Source organism: Neophocaena asiaeorientalis, unplaced genomic scaffold (assembly GCF_003031525.2).
Source record: "Neophocaena asiaeorientalis asiaeorientalis breed wild unplaced genomic scaffold, Neophocaena_asiaeorientalis_V1.1 scaffold55, whole genome shotgun sequence".
Lineage (NCBI taxonomy): Eukaryota > Metazoa > Chordata > Mammalia > Artiodactyla > Phocoenidae > Neophocaena > Neophocaena asiaeorientalis.
In genome coordinates, this window is record NW_020175684.1 from 6,155,407 (window position 1) to 6,163,772 (window position 8,366).

At 34.2% G+C, this 8,366-nt stretch overlaps 1 non-coding gene across 1 annotated transcript; it reads right to left on the reverse strand.

Moving 5' to 3' along the window:
- Window positions 1–7,708: 7,708 nt before the first annotated feature.
- On the reverse strand, window positions 7,709–7,872 carry LOC112390959 (U1 spliceosomal RNA). The gene has a single exon (XR_003001370.1). It is a non-coding gene; the product is annotated as a U1 spliceosomal RNA (small nuclear RNA).
- Window positions 7,873–8,366: the final 494 nt, after the last annotated feature.

The following is an 8,366-nucleotide window of genomic DNA, read 5'->3' on the forward strand; positions in this document are numbered from 1 at the left end:
TATATATATATATGAAAGTAAAACCATTACTACAAAGTGATAGCCAGAGCTAACACCTCTAAAAGTTTCCTTGGGACCCTTTGATTGATTGTAGTGGTAAGACCACAACATGAGATGTATCCTCTTAAATTTGTAAGTGCACAATACAGTACTGTTAACTACAGGTGCTATGTTGTTTAGCTGGTCTCTAGAACTTATTCATCCTGCATTACAGGAATTTTTTTACCCATTGAACAACATGTCCTCATATCCCCCATTCTTCCAGGCCCTGGCAACCACCATTCCACCTTCCACTTAGCAGTGTTTGTTCTTCTGTGACTGGCTTATATCACTTAGGGTAGTATCCTCTAAGTTCACCCATGTTGTCATGTAGCACAGGATTTTTTTCTTTTTATTTTAAGACTGAATAATATTCCACTGTATGTATAACCACCTTTTAAAAATCCATTTATCTGTTGATGGACATCTGGATTGTTTTCACGTTTTGGCTATTGTAAATAATGCTACAATGAACATGGGAGTGCAGATACCTCTTCGAGATCCTGACTTTAATTCTTTTGAAAAAATACACTGAAGTTGGTAGACTGCTTTTTAATTTTTAATCATTACAGCACTATCTTTGGAGTACTTGATAGAACAGGCAATGCTTATAGGGAAATACATTTTACAAACTCTAGAAGAATCTGAATTGGCAGGTTTAGCCCCAAAGCTGATCTTTTCCTATTTGTTGTCATCTACAAGCCATCCTACTTTAAATATGGTAGATAGTTTTTTCCACATGTTTGTTTTGAACAAGTATTCACTTCCTGTGTTTCAAGAATCTGTGAAATAGCTAAATTTCAAAAGTTGTTGCATTTGTATCTTAGAACATTTGTCTAATTGTCTTCTTGGCTTGACCCCTGAGGCAAAGCAGAGTCTAAATATAAAACATATAAATAAATATGCATATATATTTATATTGTAAATAATATATATTAAATATATAATAACTACATAATATATTATAAACATATTGTATAAATATTAAATAGTACATAATATATATTTTATTATATATAGTAAAAAGCATATTTATATTATATATACATAACATACATATTTACATTATATATTAATATATAAATATAAATCACATGCAATTAATAATTCATATTAATTAGATGATCTCTGTGTTACTCACTGAATTAATGAAAATGGATTGTTTCACAGAAGTAATATGAACTTAAAGGAAGAGTGGAAAAATGAACAATTTTATCTTTTAAATTGGATCTTCCCCATGGATTTTTTTTTTAATGGGTAGCAGTTTCTCACACCTGTCCCTATTAAGATCACTTCCAACTCAGATGATTGAACTGAAAAAACAAGACAACTCCGCAGGAGCAAGTAATTTCTCTCCTCTGTTCATTCCCGCATCCTTGGCTCACATACAGGGCCTATTACAGGACAGGTGCTCATTGCAAATTTGTTGGCTGGATTGAATGAATTAGTTTTCTTGTATGCTTTAGTTTCTTATCAAGGGTATTTTTGTTTCTTTGTCTGAGGTGAAGTAGTTGAATCCTTAGGTAGATAGTGCTTAGAGATAAGTTGGAAGTGGAAATGTGCCCAATAAAATTGAGAACTGAGCTGAAAATAAAGTTATTTTTTATCCAGGCACTTCTGTGAGTTTTTGAAAGCATTTGCAAGGCTTTTGGTGAAAATATACATAAAGAGGTAACAAAAAGGGACCTAAGTTGGACAGTATTTTTAAGACATTTGAAAAATCAGTTTGCAATGAATTCTGAAGTCAGAATACATATATAGCTAGACTCCGTTAGAGTGAATTGAAAGTTCCAATTTTGGCTTTCCAAGTTTGATCTAGTCATTCTATAGAGACGGCACAGCATTTTGAAGTGTTTCACCAATTAACTTTAAGCAATGTGTGCAGTTTTTATTAATATTTCCAACAAGGCTACAAAAATCCTATCGCTAATGAAATCAAAGTGTGCTTCAAACTTGATGCAAGACTGCCATCTTCAAACACAAGAGAACACTACTATGTCATCACACTGCAAATCAACTCACTGACTGGCTCTTTACAAATGTAAGAGAGCAAGGTAGGGAATTAGGAAAATAACAGGTGAAATTTGGATACAAATTTCAGTTTCTTTCTCTAAATTATTAACTATATAAACAAAAAAATATCTACTCTATTTGCATGTCCTACTAATAGATTTCCTAAACACCATATTCATTACTATTTCATGATAGAATAATATCTTGGAAAAATTCTGTTAATAGGAAACCCAGTTTACGTCTCAGATTTAGCAAGACAGAAACCTGTCAACAGATAGAAGGGATATCTAGGAAAAGATACAGGTTGTCTAAAAAAACATCAGGCCTGCTTGTAAGTGATTCACACTTTAACTTCCCCCATTCACTTTCTTCCCCAGCTGGGTTTCATATTTGGTTCAAACATAATGAGACATTCTATATCATCTAGGACTGCACTAGCATATTCTTAATTAAATTTAAATTATAGTTGCATACCTGGCTTTTAGAGTTTCTCTTTCAAAGTCCTTTGCCTATTCAATGAGGCATTTTTTATCCACAAGTTACATTATTTTCAATGTATTTTCAATAATTGACTCTTTAATGTTGTGGAAATAAAAGTAATGATGTTGAACCCAGGCTTAACTTAATGCTTGTTGTACTGACTGTTACCAATAATCAAATGAAGTGTTTAACCTTCTAGAATGATCTCTGAATTTGCTATTAATGGTGAATATTTCATGAACTAGTAAATCAGAAAGCTCTTACATTAAAGAGTCTGTGGAAAATGAAAATCTCCCTTAATATTTGATTTTGAATTAATTATAGGAAAACTGATTATTAACACAAATTAACTTATTTGAAGTGACTTATTTAATTGCGAATAGAGTTGTCGTTTGCTATTCCCTGGGGACTGGTTCCAAGACCCTTCTCAGATACCAAAATTTTAGGATGCTCAAGTCCCATAGTTGGCCCTCGCAACCCACAGTTCCACATCTGTGGATTCAACCAACTGCAGATCATGTAGCACTGTAGTATTTAAAACAAAACAAAACAAAACAAAAAGCAAGTGTAAATACACCCGTGTAGTTCAAACTTATGTTGTTCAAAGATCAACTGCACTTAAATAGACATTAAATAGATGTAACAAACATTATGTGATTTCAAATAAAATGCTCCTGAATTGATTCAACCTGCATGTGGTAGGCACCAATTATGTGTCAATCATGGTGCCCAGGACTAGAACACAATGAAGAATGAGAGACTTGAGTTTTACTTGTAAAAAACTAGCACTCTAAGGGCTTCCCTTCCATTTTCTTGTTGATTTGCCTCTATAAAATAATGAAACAATTTAAAAGCTAACTAAACAATATGTGGATTAATATTGAAGCTCTTTTCAGAAATATTATTAAATTTCAACTAAGTACTAAATCCCAATACTGTTTTTTTTACTCTTATCATCATTATTATTTTAAAAAAGAAGTAAAATGTACAGATAACACTAGTAATAAATAATCATTAATAGCTACTGCAATATTCACAATTCTTTGCTTTATGATATTAAAAAAAAATAGTCCTGATGTATAACCCTGGGTAAGATTATTTTCTCTAATTCTTCTCTAGAAGTCAATATAATTTGTTGCATAAAGAAATTCTTAAAATGCTAAATTGCTTTTTCCAGTTTGATATGTAACAAATAACCTAATTAATTTCCCAGACTTCCTCATTTTCCACCTGGGCTGAGGGATATTTTACCACTGGGGGGTAGGAGTGGGTAAAATAAAATGAAAGAAGTTAATAGTACTGGCTGAATAAATGAGGTGGAGAGAAAATTTGTGGGGATGACAGCCAGACAGTGTAACACACTCACCTCATCCTCTTGGTGCTATCTCATCACTTCTTTGGTATCTTTGCATAAACCATGTTGTTTTCAGGATTATAGAATTTTAGGTATTTTAAGTTCCCTACTAATCTTTAAATCACAATACAATATTTATTAAAATCTTAATATTAATTGCTCTTTTAAAATGTCAGAGTTTAATTTTAGTTGTAGTTTTATGAACACTAGCAATAATAGTATTAGGGATGGGACTATTAATGATACAGGTAGTAGTGGTAATATTAGTTATGATTTATTAAGGGTTCACTCTGGCAAAGAGTTGTGCTGAATTTGCATTCTTTATTACTTGTTATTCATTCACAATGATTGTGACAATTATTATTATTTGGATGAAAGCCATAACATATTTGAAGACATGATGTCTAATGGCCACTGAGAAAACTATCTTGAGTAGACAAATATTCCCTATTGAGTAGAAATTTGAGGCTTTAGATGGGTGTGTTTTGAGAATATTTCTGAAACCCAAAAACTTTTCAAAAATATTCTCAAAACAGACCCATCTAAAGTCACCAAAGTCATATAGATAATCATGGGAGATTTAGTATTGCAATTCCTGATTTATGATTATCTCCTCTTGACGTTTCATAATTTCTTATAAATAGCGCAATGGCAACTTTTGGTTTGAACCCTGTCTATACCATTTACTTTTCACTGATTTGATTTTGGAAAAGTTATTTTAAAGCCCTTGTCTCCATTTCTTCATCTTTAAAATGGGTGTAATAATAGTCTCTTCATAGGATAATTCTAATTATCCTAGTTTTAACTAATGAAGGTTTCATTATATTAATTCATTAGAACAGTGTTGAACACAGCATTCTAGAAAGTATTAGCCACTACTGTTCTAAGACTAAAGGATCCTTTGCTTTAAATAAGTATATAGCTAATCAATATTTGGTATCACTTAGAGATTATATGCTCATAATAGTCAAATAACTGCATTTGCTTATGTTTATATCTAATAGCCTTAGATATTTAGCACATTGTAAACAAGTGGTAGGAAAGGAAATACAGTCAATCCATTTTCTATTTTCACTGATGGTGGCAAATGCAGGTGAAGAACAAGTAAAAACCACAAATTATTTTTATCTATTACACTTTTCTAACTAGAGATAGATTCAAGATTTTAATAGCAAATATATGACCTAAAAGGTGATGCTACAAAATGTACCTACTAACTCTTTGTCAAATTATGAGTTATTGATGTGACAACTAAAATATCCTGGAGAAAGAGAATGAGATACATTTGGTGTAAGGTTAGGTTGTTTATTTGAGATGTTTCTGGTTTCTTAAGGTAGGCTTGTATAGCTATAAACTTCCCTCTTAGAACTTCTTTTGCTGCATCCCATAGGTTTTTGGTCATTATGTTTTCATTGTCATTTATTTCAAGGTATTTTTTGATTTCCTCTTTGATTTCTTCAGTGATCTCTTGGTTATTAAGTAATGTGTTGTTTAGCCTCCATGTGTTTGTATTTCTTACAGAGTTTTTCCTGTATTTGATATCTAGTCTCACAGTGTTGTGGTTGGAAAAGATGCCTGATACAATTTCAACTTTCTTAAATTTACCAAGGCTTGATTTGTGACCCAAGATATGCTCTATCCTGGAGAATGTTCCATAAGCACTTGAGAAGAAAGTGAATTCTGTTGTTTTTGGATGGAATGTCCTATAAATATCAATTAAGTCCATCTTGTTTAATGTATCATTTCAAGCTTGTGTTTCCTTATTTATTTTCATTTTGGATGATCTGTCCATTGGTGAAAAGTGTGGTGTTAAAGTCCCCTACTATGATTGTGTTGCTGTTGATTTCCTCTTTTATGGCTGTTAGCATTTGCCTTATGTAATGAGGTGCTCCTATGTTGGGTGCATAAATATTTACAATTGTTATATCTTCTACTTGGATTGATCCCTTGATCATTATGTAGTGTCCTTCTTTGTCTCTTGTAAGAGTCTGTTTTAAAGTCTATATTGTCTGATATGAGAATTGCTACTCAAGCTTTCTTTTGATTTCCATTTTCATGGAATATCTTTTTCCATCCCCTTACTTTCAGTCTGTATGTGTCCTTAGGTCTGAAGTGGGTTTTTTCTACACTGCATGTATACAGGTCTTGTTTTTGTATCCATTCAGCCAGTCTATGTCTTTTGGTTAGAGCATTTAATCCATTTACATTTAAGGTAATTATGGATATGTATGTTCCTATTACCATTTTCTTAATTGTTTTGGGTTTATTATTGTAGGTCTTTTCCTTCTCTTGTGTTCCTGCCTAGAGAAGTTCCTTTAGCATTTGTTGTAAAGCTGGTTTGGTGTTGCTGAATTATCTTAGCTTTTGCTTGTCTGTAAAGCTTTTAATTTATCCGTCAAATATGAATGAGATCCTTGCTGGGTAAAGTAATTTTGGCTGTAGGTTTTTCTCTTTCATCACTTTAAATATGTTCTGCCTCTCCCTTCTGGCTTGCAGAGTTTTTGATGAAAGATCAGCCGTTAACCTTATGGGGATTCACTTATGTGTTACTTTTTGTTTTTCCCTTGCTGTGTTTAATATTTGTTCTTTGTATTTAATTTTTGACAGTTTGGTTAATATGTGTCTTGGCCTGTTTCCCCTTGGATTTATCCTGTATAGGACTCTCTGAGCTTCCTGGATTTGATTAACTATTTCCTTTCCCATGTTAGGGAAATTTTCAACTATAATCCCTTCAAATATTTTCTCAGTCCCTTTCTTTTTCTCTTCTTCTTCTGGGACCCCTATAATTCTAATGTTGGTGTGTTTAATGTTGTCCCAGAAGTCTCTGAAACTGTCCTCAATTATTTTCATTATTTTTTCTTTATTCTGCTTGGCAGTAGTTATTTCCACTATTTCATCCTCCAGGTCACTTATCCGTTCTTCTGCCTCAGTTATTCTGTTATTGATCCCTTCTAGAGAATTTTTAATTTCATTTATTGTGTTGTTCATCTCTGTTTGTTTGCTGTTTAGTTCTTCTAATTCCTTGTTAAACGTTTCTTGTATATTCTCCATTGTATTCCTAAGATTTCATCTTTACTATCATTATTCTGAATTCTTTTTCATGTAGACTGCCTATTTCCTCTTCATTTGCTAGGTCTGGTGGGTTTTTACCTTGTTCCTTCATCTGCTGTGTGTTTCCCTGTCTTCTCATTTTGCTTAACTTACTGTGTTTGGGGTCTCCTTTTCACAGGCTGCAGGTTCGTAGTTCCCGTTGTTTTTGGTGTCTGTCCCCAGTGGCTAAAGTTTGTTCAGTGGGTTGTGTAGGCTTCCTGGTGGAGGGAACTAGTACCTGTGTTCTGGTGGATGAGGCTGTTTCTTGTCTTTATGGTGGGCAGGTCTGCATCTGGTGGTGTGTATTAGGGTGTCTGTGGCCTTATTATGATTTTAGGCAGCCTCTGTGCTAATGGATGGGGTTGTGTTCCTGTCTTGATAGTTGTTTGGCATACGGTGTCCTGCACGGTAGCTTGCTGGTCGTTGAGTGGAGCTGGGTCTTGGCGTTGAGATGGAGATCTCTAGGAGATTTTTACCATTTGATATTATGTGGAGCTGGGAGGTTTCTTGTGGACCAGTGTCCTGAACTTGGCTCTCCCACCTCAGTGACACAGCCCTGATGCCTTGTTAGAGCACCAACAGCCTGTCCTCCACACAGCTCAGAATAAAAAGGAGAAAAAGAAAGAAAGAAAGAAGAAGATAGAATAAAATAAAATAAAGTAAAATAAAATAAAGTTACTAAAATAAAACATAAATAATAGTTATTAAGAAAACAATTTTTTTTTCTTTTTTCAGGGGAAAGCGTGAACACAGTCCCCCACTACCACAAATTATGCAGTCGAGTTTCCCACATTTGGGGAAATCGCAGGGGTCAGCACATCTGGAGTGCAATGGATAAGCCCCTCCCTCGGAAAACCACCTTCGTGATCATGGTATCTCCCCTGCCAGGTAAGTATAGAAAACAAAATGTTTTAATTAAAAAAAGAAAAAAAAACTGAAACAAAAACAAACAAACAAAAAAAATGGACAGACAGAACCCTAGGACAAATGGTTAAAGCAAAGCTATACAGACAAAATCACACACAGAAGCACGCACATACATACTCACAAATAGAGAAAAAGGGAAAAAAAAAAAAAACATATATCATTGCTCCCAAAGTCCACATCCTCAATTTGGGATGATTCGTTGTCTATTCAGGTATTCCACAGATGCAGGTACATCAGGTTGATTGTGGAGATTTAATCCTCTGCTCCTGAGGCTGCTGGGAGAGATTTCCCTTTCTCTTCCTTGTTCGCACAGCTCCCGGGGTTCAGCTTTGGATTTGTACCCGCCTCGGCATGTAGGTCGCCTGAGGGCGTCTTTTCTTCACTCAGACAGGACGGGGTTAAAGGCGCAGCTGATTTGGGGGCTCTGGCTCACTCAGGCTGGGGGGAGGGAGGGGTACGGATG